The 14,862-nt window shown below is 49.4% G+C and overlaps 1 protein-coding gene across 1 annotated transcript in view; it reads left to right on the top strand.

Annotated features, from left to right (window-relative positions):
* The window catches only part of LOC146788754 (vomeronasal type-2 receptor 26-like), a 789,631-nt gene that overhangs the window by 138,631 nt on the left and 636,138 nt on the right, over positions 1-14,862 (top strand). The window lies entirely within an intron of this gene.

The following is a 14,862-nucleotide window of genomic DNA, read 5'->3' on the forward strand; positions in this document are numbered from 1 at the left end:
CACTATCACTATGGGTACGCATACGCGAGCACACCCATAGTGATACGGACCGTACACACGCCTGTACGGGCCGTTGCTATGCTTTTGGGGTGCCCTAGGGCCCTGGTACGCACCGTACATGTGTGTGAAACTCCAAATTACATAGGGGACACATGAGGGACAAGTATATAGGCCTACATGCATGCTGGTTGTCATGAAGACCAAGTTTAAAGTTTGAATTTTTTTCAGCAGGTGCACAGCAGAAGTCAGTTTGAATAAATCTACTTTGTTGCAATGTGGTTCTGGAGTTGACATCATGCTCAAGAAAAAAACACAATCAGAACCCACTGACTGTGCTAGGTTTGAAGGGATTGGAGGAAACATAGGATGCAAATGTGAGTGACCAATCACTCTGTACTCCTGTGCATGAAACAGGCCAGCAAGGCAGATATAAGGCAGCCAGGTCCCATGAGGGAGCACTTGCCTGCACATCTTTGGATTCTACGACCCAGCTGCTGCTACTGATTCCCTGGAACCATGTCAAGGTCTGTGGAGAGGTCACAGTCTTTCACCCTGGAGGAGAACCTGGCATTGCTGGATGTGATCCTCCCACAGTACCCCCTGCTGTATGGGTGACCAGGGTATCAGGTGAGTGCAGAGTCTACTAGCACAGACTGTGTCCCTTGTTTGTGACTGTGACTTCTGGCATTGTGTCCAGGTGTGACGCACATGCTATGTACTGTAGGGGGGTCCCAGGGGGGGGGAATGCCTGATGTCTCCCAGCCAGAGCATGCTGTGGTGCATGTCTACTGTCCTCACTTGCATTGTGTTTACTGTGACAATCACTGCATGGTGCATGCCACATTCTGCCTGTCTTGTCCTCCTGGGAATGTAGCCTCTACAGTCCTCATGTGATTATGTGGTCACCCCAGTGTGACAGGTGACTGTACCCACAGATGTGTGTTAGTTCTGTGTACCTGTGCTGAGAGTGTCCACATGATGTGTTCGTACACTGGACATCGGTGTGTGTGTAAGTCCCCTGTCATGTGGGTGGGTGCATATGTGGAGTGTGGCACCCGGGCTGCATGAGGGATGGATATATCCTGCCCATGTGATGTGAGCAGGGAGCAGTGCTGTGTGTCTGACGTGCAGAGCCAGCCCCACACCTGTGAGCCCCCCCGTCTAGTGGCACATGTGCAGAGTGAGGTTTGTCGATGCATTTGGCAATGGCAGGTGAATGTCCTGTGCCTGTGTGTGTCTGTGTACTCTGCTGAGGTAGCGTCAGTGGCCTGTAGCATGTGACTGCTTAGAGGTGCTGCACATAATCCTGGTGTAGCTTGTGATGCACAGTGTGAGCCTGGATCATTGATTGTGTCGTTGCCCTCATTCCACCTGTGTACTTTCAATGGCACATACTGCTTTTGCCCTTCCCCAGAGGATCATGTCCCTATGACAAAGGTGCAATGCGTTGGATGCATACTATGCCTTGTTGTAAACAGCAAATTGGTTCTAATATGTGTCTCTGTGACATGTGCCAGGTGTATTGATGTAGTGTCACTTGTTCTTCCTCACAGGTAGGCGCCTCTGCCAAGAAGCAGATATGGATGAACGCCGTCAGTGCCGTGAGGAGGACGGACGGTTGCAAGCGGCGCCTGGCCCAGGTGAGGAAACACTGGCAGGATATCTGGTGCTGGACGCGGAGGATCGCACGGGTCCTGCTGGGGGACTCACCTGAGACCCATAAGAACCGCGGGCGCCGCCGTCTGACCCACATCCACAAGCGTGTGCTGGCGGTGGTATTTCCAGACTTGGACAGGCGCTTACAGGAGAAACAGCAGCAGGAAGGGGGTAGGTACCTGTGTGTTTGTTGTGTGTCACCAGCATTTGTAAGTGCACAGTTGCATGGATACACTGCCAGGGTTTAAAGGTGCTGTGCAGATCCTGTTACCCACAGTATAGCGGTGCTCTCCTGCCTCCCTTCCCCTCCTTGCAATGTGTTCCCTGGTCTGTGTGTAGTCACTCCTTCACAAGGTTATGTAGGCTGGCACTTTCTCCACGTGAACTATGCCTGTAGCATCATGTGTGGGGGTGGTGTGTAACAGGTTTTGGGACCTTGCCTGTGCCCTGTCCAGTTCAGTACTTGTGGGTTCCATGTCAGTTGGCACCGATGCTGAGTCCAGACATGGGAGTTAGTCTCTCAAGTGTCAAGCCTTACAGCACGCATGTCCTATGTTGTGGCTGTGACATGATGTGCATAAGTGTGCGATACGCATAGTGCAGGGATGGTGGTGTGTGTTGCAGTCATTCCCATTCAGGACCATGGAGTTGTGTGGCCACTACTGTCCCCTGGGGCATATTTTCATAGGTGTCATGTGTGTCATCACAAAATGTGGACACTCTCAGTGTCTACAGCATAGGTTGTGCTCTGTGCCATTGTCCCCTGGCACCATGTATATTGACATAATATGTAGTACAAGTGTCCACTGTACAGCCTGACCTGATTTTCCTTGTTCATACTCACGGTGGCCAATGCCTGTGTGTCTTGTTACAATCATCTGATGATGACCATTTGTACATTAATATTTGGACAGGCGCACCTTGGGTATTTGGTGTCCAATCTTGCATTTATGCAGCCCCTGTGTATTTCACCCAGACTAAGAGATGTAAGTGCTTCCTGTGTCTCAACAAATTGTCTCATGTAGGGGGTGCTTGGTGCGGGCAAAGCCTACATGTCAAAACCTGATGTCTCCTTGCTAGGTCTGGCCAGTGTGTGATGTTTGTCTGGACATACACTCAAGGTGCAGTGAGCCAGTCATGGTGGGCATGTTTTCAGTATTACCTATGCAGCATGTGCCTCAAGTTCATGGATATGGTCCCTGCTCATCCCTATTTTCGGCAACGCTGTGTGGTGCAGATGCAGTGCTGGATTGTCCCCAGGGCCTGGCTCCTCTGTCAAACTCCATTTCATGTCATTTGCTATTGTGTCATGCTCTCCATGGTTTTTCAGTGGCATGGTGGGTCAACCAACTGTGTGTTGCATGCCCTACATCTGTACCTTGTTTAGTAGATGTTACTGATCTTTCTTTTCAGGCTATGCACTGTAACCTATGTAGATTGGACTCATGTGACATATGTATACAGGTGTATGATTAATTGCTGTCTCTTCACCTTGCCCACAGCATCGTCGGGGGACACGGAGGGAGACATGAGCACAGACGGAGTGGAGGGACCGAGCACCAGTGCCAGCGTTGACATCGTGGCTGGCACATTGAGTGGAACTGAGGCGGAGGAGAGTGAGGCCGAGGACCTGTCCACTGGCACGACAGAATATGAAGCTGACGGGTCCGAGGATGATCTCTCCGAGTGGGCGGAGGCTGCACCAGCAGCTGACAGCGGCACAACATCTCACCCCGCCCCCTCCATTGCCATCAGCCGCCTCCCACTTGCTCGTGTCCCTTCCCAGCGTGCCCGGTCACCACATGTCTCCTTACTGCCAGGCACCGCACCCCCTGCCCCTGTCTCCACTGCTGCCGCCAATGCCGAGTCTGTGGACATCCAGCGGCAGTTGCAGGTTGGTCAGGCTGCGATGCTTAATGTCCTCCATGGCCACAGCCAAGTGCTGAACAACATGGAGGCATACTTGGAGGGCATTTTCTCATCGCAGACTGACCAACGCAACTTGCTGAGGTCCATTGACTCGACACTGACTGCAGCAGTGGGTCTCCTGCAGCGCTACGTCCAACCCCCTACCCCTGACCCATCCACACTTCCCACTCCCGTGCCTGTCCCACATACACCCAGACGTCAGCATGCACTCACCACAACAGACACAGGCACCACACCAGCAGGGAAGGTCATACGCACACCTCCTGGCATGCACACACAGGGTGAAGGAGGCACACCCACTGGGTTGGGGGGCAAACGTAAGCCATGCAGCCAGAGTGGGAGTCCGCATTCCACCCAATCCACTCCCTCCAAATCCCCTCCCCTCAGCTCTCCTGGCCACACATCCGGCAAAGACTCCTTCATGGCCGCTCTGTCCCTGAGCCCCACTGTGACACCACCCCGCAAGCGGTCAAGGGAGTCCACGGTCAGGGTGGTTGAGTCCCCTCCCTGTACACACCCTCTCCCAGTGGCGCTGCGACCCATCCCTCCGCCCCCCCCTCCTTGGGGCCTGTGATTCCTTCGGGTGCAGGGGAGTCTCTGGAGGACCTTGCTAAGGTGTGCAGCGACATCCTGGCCTCCGCCTTTGGCCCTGCCCCACCCCCTGTGGTGGAGTCCTCCATCCCTGCACCCACGACGCCTACCCTTCGCCCTCATGTCCCTGCGGTGCCTGGTCCTTCCCCCCCACATGATGACCTCCCTGCTCTGGAAGACGAAGGAGTCTGACTGTGCAGGCAAGCTAGGGGACACGCGTCCCACTGTGTCCCCCACCTGGATTTGAACTTTGGATTGCCCTATGGGCATTGTACATTTTGAACTTTCAAGGGACAAACTTATTTTTGGATGCTGAATAAAGCAATTTATTTTTCCTTAGTACACTACTGTCTGTCTGGTACTGCTGTTGGTCGACCTGCCCCATTATTTTGGGTGGTGATAATGTGTTGGGTGTGTGGGAATTGTAGTCTTGTGCTGGTCATAGGGTGGATCCTGGTATCTGTGTGCCATCACAAGCTGTTGGCTACATAACTTTGTTCATGTAAGCAGTTACTGCATGGTGACATCGTCCCAAGGTGTGTCCCTTCCTCTGTGTAACCTGACATCTTCCCTGCAGGGTCTTTCCAATATGTGGTGCTGAGCTGTGTCTACATTGGCTGGGTGTGTGACGGACTCGTTACACTTGGGCCATGCATGCTGAGCGATGTCTCCACCTGCATCATTCGTTGCGTCCTTGGTGGTCACTGTACTTGTGTATGTAGACTGTTGTCATGACTTAATGTGTACATGTTTTCTTTTTGGCGCTATGCATGTGTATACTCCCAGCCTCGCACACATGTGGTACATGTACTGCAGGATCTTTGTGCACCTGACTGACATTTGTTGGCATTGGATCTGTGGGTACTCCATCCTTTTCTTTGCAGGGGCACTGCTGGGAGTGTTGGACACCCACCCCTCCTGTGTCTGGGCACTGCTGGGAGGACTCTGCACACACCACTCCTGTGTCTGGGCACTGCTGGGAGGACTCTGCACCCACCCCTCCTGTGTCTGGGCACTGCTGGGAGGACTCTGCACCCACCCCTCCTGTGACTGGGCACTGCTGGGAGTGTTAGGCACCCACCCCTCCTGTGTCTGGGCACTGCTTGGAGGACTCTGCACCCACCCCTCCTGTGTCTGGGCACTGCTGGGAGGACTCTGCACACACACCTCCTGTGTCTGGGCACTGCTGGGAGGACTCTAAACCCACCCCTCCTGTGTCTGGGCACTGCTGTGAGTGTTAGGCACCCACCCCTCCTGTGTCTGGGCACTGCTGGGAGGACTCTGCACACTCCCCTCTTGTGACTGGGAACTGCTGGGAGGACTCTGCACACACCCCTCCTGTGACTGGGCACTGCTGGGAGGACTCTGCACCCACCCCTCCTGTGTCTGGGCACTGCTGGGAGGACTCTGCACCCACCCCTCCTGTGTCTGGGCACTGCTGGGAGGACTCTGCACCCACCCCTCCTGTGACTGGGCACTGCTGGGAGGACTCTGCACACACCCCTCATGTGACTGGGCGCAGCTGGGAGGACTCTGCACCCACCCCTCCTGTGACTGGGCACTGCTGGGAGTGTTAGGCACCCACCCCTCTTGTGACTGGGCACTGCTGGGAGGACTCTGCACACACCCCTCCTGTGACTGGGCACTGCTGGGAGGACTCTGCACCCACCCCTCCTGTGTATGGGCACTGCTGGGAGGACTCTGCACCCACCCCTCCTGTGTCTGGGCACTGCTGAGAGGACTCTGCACCCACCCCTCCTGTGTCTGGGCACTGCTGGGAGGACTCTGCACCCACCCCTCCTGTGACTGGGCACTGCTGGGAGGACTCTGCACACACCCCTCCTGTGACTGGGCACTGCTGGGAGGACTCTGCACCCAACCCTCCTATTTCACGATATGTACGCTTAGAACATACACGGGTGTGGGTTCGCTCCATGCATACGAGGTGGGGGTACGGTCCGTACGTACACTGTTGGCATGGGGGGTACGCTCCATGCATACGCGGGTGAGGGTACGGGTCGTACTTACACTGTTGGGATTGGGGAGTACGCTCCATACGTACGCGGGTGAGGGTACAGGTCGTACTTACACTGTTGGGGTGGGGGGTATGCTCCATACGTACGCGGGTGAGGGTACGGGTCGTACTTACACTGTTGGGGTGGGAGTATGCTCCATACGTATGCGGGTGAGGGTACGGGTCGTACTTACACTGTTGGGGTGGGGGTACGGTCCGTACATACACGGTTGGGGTGGGGGTACGCTCCATGCATACGCGGGTGAGGGTACGGGTCGTACTTACACTGTTGGGGTGGGGGGTACGCTCCATACGTACACGGGTGAGGGTACGGGTCGTACTTACACTGTTGGGGTGGGGGGTACGCTCCATACGTACGCAGGTGAGTGCAGGGGTCGTACTTACACTGTTGGGGTGGGGGGTACGCTCCATACGTACGCGAGTGAGGGTACGGGTCGTACTTACACTGTTGGGGTGGGGGGTACGCTCCATACGTACGCGGGTGAGGGTACGGGTCGTACTTACACTGTTGAGGTGGGGGGTACGCTCCATACGTACGCGGGTGAGGGTACGGGTCGTACTTACACTGTTGGGGTGGGGGTACGGTCCGTACATACACGGTTGGAGTGGGGGTACGCTCCATGTATACGTGGGTGAGGGTACGGGTCGTACTTACACTGTTGGGGTGGGGGGTACGCTCCATACATATGCGGGTGAGGGTACGGGTCATACTTACACTGTTGGGGTGGGGGTACGCTCCATACGTATGCGGGTGAGGGTACGGGTCGTACTTACACTGTTGGGTTGGGGGTACGCTCCATGCATACGGGGGTGGGGGTACGGTCCGTACATATCCGTACCCACGCTATGGAATGCTTGTGCGGGCCGTACCCAGGCCTTTGCCACGTGGGTACTGCCGTCCCACCATTGTTGGGGTGACGTAGGTGTGGGCGGGGTACAACTTGTACCCACGCTCTTAAGGCGTGGGTACGGGACGTACCTGTATTGTTGTGTTGCCGGTTCGCGTCGTCAAGCACTTCTGTTGTGGCGGACGCTGGCTTTGCTGGACACGCCCCCACCCCTTCGTAGTGACCAGGGCCTGGGGTTCAGGTATGTCCAGGGCATGTGTGCTGTGTGACTTTGGTGGGGGTTTTATGGCCTGCCCCTGGTCCTGCCCCCCCCGTTTCCCCCCTCCGTTTGTTGTTCTGACCTTCTGCGGCGTCTGCGTCGTAACCTGTAGAGGAGGTCGACTGCTATGAGTGCCGGGATGACACGTAGGTTCGGGTCCATGTCTGTCCGTCGCGTGCAGGTACTCCTTGTTCGCGGCAGACCCTGATGCAGAGGTCTAGCCCGGGACCAGGGTTCAATTCCCCGCCTCGGCGGGTCTTGGGCTCAAAGATTCCACGGACCTGATAATTCTCGCCTCGGTGCCATTCCAATCATGGAGTCCCACTCTGCAACTCTGGGCAATAGCTTGCTTAATCTCCACAACGGCCCCCACAACGCTAAGGATGCCTGGCCTCCACCTTGGGGGTGCCCAGGAGTGGACACCTCACAGGGAAAGCCAGGATGGGTTCCACAGCGGTATTCGTACAAGCGCCTTGAGACCCTTGCGTGTGAGTAGTGCGCTATACAAGTATCAAATTACATTTACAATATGCAGAATGAGGAGGTCTGCAAGAAGCTACAAAGTTGAAACATGTTTCTAAAAACAATCTGTTTATACCTATGTAGTTTTGAAATCTGACCATAATCAGATATCATGTGACCTGCAAAAAAAGAGATTTGAGGGGTGTAGGAGAGTAGGGTCTGCTATCCTATGGTCACCCCAAATTTTTGCTTTTTGCTTCACTGGTTTTTGACATATTGAGGCTGTAGGCCTGCCAATCAGACCCCCAGCCTGCTGTTCTCTCTACTAAATTTACACTATGCACCCTAGGTGCATAACCAATTGGAAGTGGATCACCCAGTGAGCCCCTGTACCAGTGTACACTAGGTACCCAGGGCATTGGTGTATCTAAGGCCCCCAGAGGCTGAAGCATGTATTATGCCACCCCTGGGCTGGCCTAACAAATTTGACACAACTGGCTGATCACTCAGCTGGGGTAAGTTGGTGTAACCACCTCTTACTTAGGTGTAGTATACATATACCTAACCTTAAATGGAACACATGGTAACCTATCAGCCACTCCTATAGCAGGCCTTGATAATCCTGAAGGCAGAGTGCTTGGTTCCATGTGAGATGGTGCCCTGGCATGAGCTGGGCCTGTCTGCAGTGGTCGGAACCACTTCCTTCTACTGTTTCCAGATATCGTCATACCATATACTCTTAAGTGCATTATGAACCTCGCGGTTAAATGCTATCTTTGGTTTGGCTTTATCAAAACATGTTGAGTAAGGTGTCATACGAATTGGAATACTATCCCCTCGCCAATTCTGGCGACGGGGTTAGCATCCCACCCTTCTAGAGGGACACGACATGTACAGTACCTGAAACCCGGGTAAAATCAGACATAGCCTCAGCTCCACAAAATGGATGCTGCCACCACAGACACAAGTCTGCCCTCCTGCTGCTGGGAGTCCTTCCAGCTTGGGAGGTGTGGACAAAGGGTTTCCTGCCAGGAGAGGTGCGTGCACCACCCCAGACAGGGTTTTGTGTATTGGTCAGGTAGGGCTTGAAAGAAACCAGACATGCCTGAGGCTCACAAGGAGCCTCGGTGCATATGCCAGTTCAATCCGGTCCTGGGGCACACCAGTCCTGGGCCTGGGGCGAGCTGGACAAAGGATTGGGGGTGTAACCACCCCCCTTCCTGGTCCCACTCTTAGGGAGGGACCTAGCAGGTAGTCCGGCCCCTAGAATCCGCTTAAAGGTAGGAGCTGTGTCCTAAGACTTCAGACATCCTGGAATCAACTTAACTACAAGAAGAAGACGGGAACTTCGACGCTCTGCTGCACAGAGGACTGAAGGAAATCTCCCCTGTGGTCAGGGAGTGACCACCTTGCTAACGCAAGCACCATCCAGCGAATCAACGTCTGCTTTGCCGCTGCCTCCCGCCGGAGCCCGAGCCCAGAGACTGACAAGACCTGGACCTCCAGACCTCTCACGGCTCTCAAGAAGGAACCCGTGAAGGCACCGAGACACGTGGAGCCAGCCATCTTGAAAAGACCACGACAAGCTGCCAGCGCGACAACCAAGACTCCCTCCAAGTTGTGCTTTGGCTCCCGAGAAACCCAACACCCGAGCAGCATCTGCACTAAAGGTGAGCCCTCCAGCTTCTCCACGATCTGCGTGGGGCCCTTCTGCATTTTGCCACTCGATGCGCCTAACCGGTTGCTGGCCCGCTGGCTAGTGGCCACCTTGGCGACGAACTTCAAGAACTACACCACTGGTCTGGTTACTCCAGACGGGCCCTTGCTCCCCTCCAAAGGAGCAGTCCCTCTGACCTTGCTGGTCAGAACCATCAGCTTATTTTGTTTTCCACAACAATTGCTTTTGCCAAGGCTTGTTTGCTTCGACCAAGTCGCCGACACTGCCGCCAGCGAGAGCCTGCGTGGGACAGCTCGTGAACCAACTCCTGGACGTCGTCGACCTTCAGGGACCACGTGGCTGCAGAGACAAGCTGCACCTTTCCTCCCGTTTGCACCCGACATCGCCTGGTACCCACCTGGTGCCACGCTGGTCACTGGCTAGTGACTGTGAACACTGTCCCCTCTGCTTACAGGTCTTCTACAACTCCGATCCACTCTTGGATCCACCGCATCTCTTCCGGATCGACCGCCTGCAGCATCTTTGTCTTCAGGCTCAATTGAACAGATAGAAGAAACCCGACGCACTTCGAGACCTATGCACCCGCTTCCTGTGGGTGAGGTAAAACTGGCACTCCGGTGCCCAAGTGTAGAGTATCATCTCTAGTGTCTGTGTTTCCAATCTTGAGTTCATGGTCCATCCGGAAGATCCTTTTTGCAGTAACTTTGTAACTTTTACGCACCCATTGAGAACCTATGGGAGCCCGCGTGTGACTATTTGCTCTGCACCCGCAACCCGTGGACCTCCTGGTCACTAACTAAAGTTAGCTCCTTGTAGGCCCAGCGATTCTAGAGGCCCTAGGCCTTTTCCCTTTTCTGTTTGTGATACTTATACCACTATTTTAGTTAATGGTTCGTGTGGCCACCAGGGCCTATCCATATAAAGTGCAACTTCTGTGTATTCTAACGTATTCTTATTTAACGATTTGTGCTCCTGTATTCATAAAGAGTCTAGGGGATACTTTGAGAAATAAATACATATATATTTTGAATATATATCTGTGTGGTGTCCTTTCATTGGTATAAAAGGGGGTTACTTATGGTAAAACAGCCTGCTTAACACGCTTTAACGAGTTTAGCCTCAAAGACTGCTTAGCCTACGCTACCACTAGGGCAGCTAGTCCGAAAAGGTTGACTTACAACCACACCATAAGGGTTGCTTGGCAGGGTACAAGGTGGTCACTTTAACTAGTGAACATCATATAACAGGCCAACTTCTCACAAGGGGTTCATAATATTTCCTATTTTAGCTATTGAAGGACCGCAATTATTTCAATCATTCTTCTTTGAACATCTTTGCAGACAAAACTCTGTGTTTACCTTTTATCATTCGCAAGGAATTTTAAAAAACGGAAATATGTCACTTTTTGTAACATAGTTATTGTGTAAGATACTCTTTCATATTTACAAAAGAAGGAAAGCCACTCTGTGCACTTTTTATACTCCATGTAAATACAACCTCATCATGCAGATCACTTTGTGTTGAAAGGGTGTTCTATAAGTGTTGTTGTGCATGATTGCACTTAATACTCATAGAACAAGACACATGTCTAGATTTATCAGAAATCATAAATCTCGATATGTGTGTGAATGGTGCACCATTCTAAAATTGGTGTAGGAAAGCACAACAAGGAGAATTGTTTTCATTTCTCCACATTTTTATATCTTCAATGCATGCTGAAATGCATTTTCTCATTTTTTTTGTGCAGGAAGGTGTGTCTTCCTGCAGAAAAACAGACAGCACATGACACAGATATTCTTGCACTATGGTGCAAGGGTGCCTGTGTCACCACATGGCTGCAGTTTAAGCAGCCGTGCAGAGAGAAGCATAGATTTGCAACATATTTATGTACATATGTTGCATCCCTGTACTTCGGAAGTACTACAGCACACTGCAGTTAAAGAGGTTACTGTGTGATGCTGCAGCACTTCCTCATAGTTCTGCACTTATATATTCACCATACGCTACTAATGCATTAATTCAGTCAATTACGTACTACACATACATTCATCTAAACTAACACCAACAAAGAAATGTAGCTCTTTTTTTAAACCAGGAAAATTAGTTCTTACAAGAACGTTTCTTTTTCTTCTATCTTCTTTTATAATGTTTTTTGGGTTTTCTGAACAATTTTAATTTTTTTTTAGTTTTTCTGCAAAAAAAACCCCCAAAAAACAAAACAGGAGGAACCAAACAATGAACTTCAGGGAACAATAAAAAAAAATAAAAAAAATAGCAAATGTGACTTTCTTGCCAGTGGCAGATCAGATCGATCGACTGCTCACCATAGCACAAAGTCTTATTGCACTTAGTGCTTAGCACTTTTAAAAATTGAAATTGAGGACGGATGTCCAAGGTTTGGCTGATGGATGCACTCTTGATGTGCTCGGCTGAGATGAGGTGGAAGGCGCAGGAGCAGGAGTGTTTCTCACCCGTTTGCACTCTTGTCATGCAAGATTGTTTGGATGAAGGCTCCTCAGGTGCTTCATCATACTTGCCGTGCCGCACGAGTATTTCTTGTTAGGATCCCCTCCTGACAGCACTCTTTTGCAAATCTTGCATGTGACCAAGGTGGCATTGGTCTTATTCTGCCCCTCGGGAAAAGTAAAAAATTTCCACACCATTGAAGAAAAAATGTTCTTTGGGTGGTGCCTCATCCAAAAATTCATCCTCAGAAGTATGAGGAGATGCAGGTGATGCTTGCTGCCCTGAAGCCATTTTTGGTTGAAAAAAGTTAGAGCTAAGTGTAAAACTTAGTCTAAAAAAATCTTCTTCTCTCCAAAGAGATGGTGCTCTAAAGAAGGTCAAAGAAGAATGATTGAAATGGGTAGGGTCTTTCAATAGTTAGAAGAGGAAGTGTAATGAACCAATCAAATCTCTTTTTTTGCAGGTCACATGGGATCTGCGCACCATGCGCTTACGCAGCACGCACCCAGCTCGCATCCGCGAAATTGAATTAAAAAAATGTATAGGATTAGATGTAAAAATATATTAGTTTTAAGACTAGTTTAGAGTTTGTCTTTAATTAATATTCACATGAAATATATACATATGTTTTTTTAAATGTTAAATACTTTGCGGGATCCGCACACCTACCGCGTCATAGACGCAGATGACGCATCACGGAAGTGCGTAAACGTCACGTTACGTACATCGAACGTGTCGCGTATACGCTGGGAGTCGCGTACCGGTCGCATTGCGATCGCACACTAAACACGTACCCAATGCATACCATGCGTGGATGCTATCGCGTAGGGATCGGGAACGGTGCGCTTAGGGTGCGCGGATCCAAAAACATTGAAAAAATATATAAAATAAAGTTTTGCACATATAGTTAAAAAAATATTTTGAAAAATATAAAAAAACATGTTTGAAAAACCCATTAAGTTCAAATAATATTTTTGAATTTTTAAAATGATTAATTGAAAAAATAAGTTTAAAAAATGGTGATAAAAAAGTATTTTAAAAAAATGTAATTAATGAAATTGACACACTGAATTTGAAAAATATACAAATCCAATCAAAATCATTAAACATGATATCTTCTTTTTTTTTTTTTATTCCACAGCGACAAAACAGGGACAGCCATAATGCGAGAAAAAGTCAGAAAAACAAAAGAAAAGAAAAAACAAAAGGAAATTATTTCATGAGTTCATATGATCAAAAAAGGCCCCCAAATAAGCATTCCCATTTGCCGTTTCCTTACCCTCTTTACAGAATACAAACTATTTTCTAAATTAAATAAATTATACATTTTAGCACGCCAGTGCTCAAACGCGGGGGGTTCGGGTTGAAGCCAATTAGTGGCAATACACAATCGAGCGACAGTCATAGCAATGAAAATCAAAAAACGGTGTTTATACAAAGGGTACCCCTTTTCTACACCTTGCCCAATTCCTATTAGCATTAAGGCAGGGGTAATATTAATAATAGTTCCGGTAATCATGGTCAAAAAATTTTCAATATCAGTCAAATTCTTAAACAATTTTACACAGTTAAAAAATATATGAAGACTATCCGCATTATCCACCCCACAACGAAAACATTTCCCGTCATTCCTACCTCCCCACTTGAGCATGCGTGCTGGAGTATAATACAAATTAAAAATCGTTTTGAAAAATTGTGCTTTCAGGTTGGCAGATAAGAGAGTTTCCCTAGATCTGACAATAGCCTGCTCTATTGAAATATTGCATTCTCCCAATATGATAGACTATTGGGCATTATGCTTCTCCAAGTCATCCATTCTAAAAGAAAATAATAGTTTATAGAGCCCACCTATTTTCTCCTGCTGTCTAATAGCCTCTATAAGTGGATTTGATGTCAATATCAGATTTTTACGACGAAGAAAATCATGAATTTGGAGAAATTTTAAAAATTGGGAGTTAGGCAAGTTATATTGTCTCGCTAAATCTTCATACGTGGGAAACAATCCCCTAGTTTGATAAAAGTCACCCGCCTGTGAAATACCTTGTTTCCTCCAACCCAATGCCACACTATCCCAAAAAATGAGAGGGAGGATCTTTGAAGCATTCATGGGTGTATAATAGGTTAACCCCGTCAAGGAGCTTAGCTTACGTATTTTCTGACAAACTTTGAAAGCAACTGCCAGTACTTTGAACCTAGTTCTTTTGAAGTAACTACCATGGATTTCTTTAAATAAAAATTGTTTAGCCTCAGGCCCTAGTAGCAAATAGAATATCGAGGGAGCCTCTGCTCTATTACTAGCATCCTCACCAGTCAGTAATAGCCGCATCTTCAAAAGAAAGCAAACATAGTGAAGTCTGGTATAGCCCGGCCACCTCTCTCAATAGGTAATGTCATGAATCTGGGGGCCCAAAGAAATTTGGCACAGAGCGATTGTAGCTGTAGGAGTTGGGCCGATGACACTTCCAGAGGAATAGATCTAAAAAGATATAGCACCTTTGGTAAAATATTTATTTTTATAATATTACCTCTGCCTACTAATGTAAGGTGAAGTCGACCCCATCTCTCTAATGAGTCCCTGGTACTACGTACTATGGCCAGCCAGTTGGCTTCAACCAATTCTGCCGGCAAGGTTCTAATTTTAATGCCCAAATATGTCACTTCCTGTACTACTCTAGCGTCTCGCAATGCAATATTATCTGTACTATGTAAAGATGATATCTACAGAGATAAGTTATAGATAGGAATTAGCATTTAAAAAACCTTTGAAATTCACTGAAAAAACCATAGTTTTCTTGCACGTTATAGTTAGGAATTGGCATTTAAAAAACCTTAGAAATTCACTGAAAAAACCATAGGTTTCAGGGGTGTTATATTTAGCTGGACATTTCCCTCGTACAAAACCCTAGAAATTCCCCTGTTATAGTTAGTTCAGCTAACT

The sequence above is a fragment of the Triturus cristatus genome, chromosome 10 (genome assembly GCF_964204655.1).
Source record: "Triturus cristatus chromosome 10, aTriCri1.1, whole genome shotgun sequence".
Classification (NCBI taxonomy): domain Eukaryota; kingdom Metazoa; phylum Chordata; class Amphibia; order Caudata; family Salamandridae; genus Triturus; species Triturus cristatus.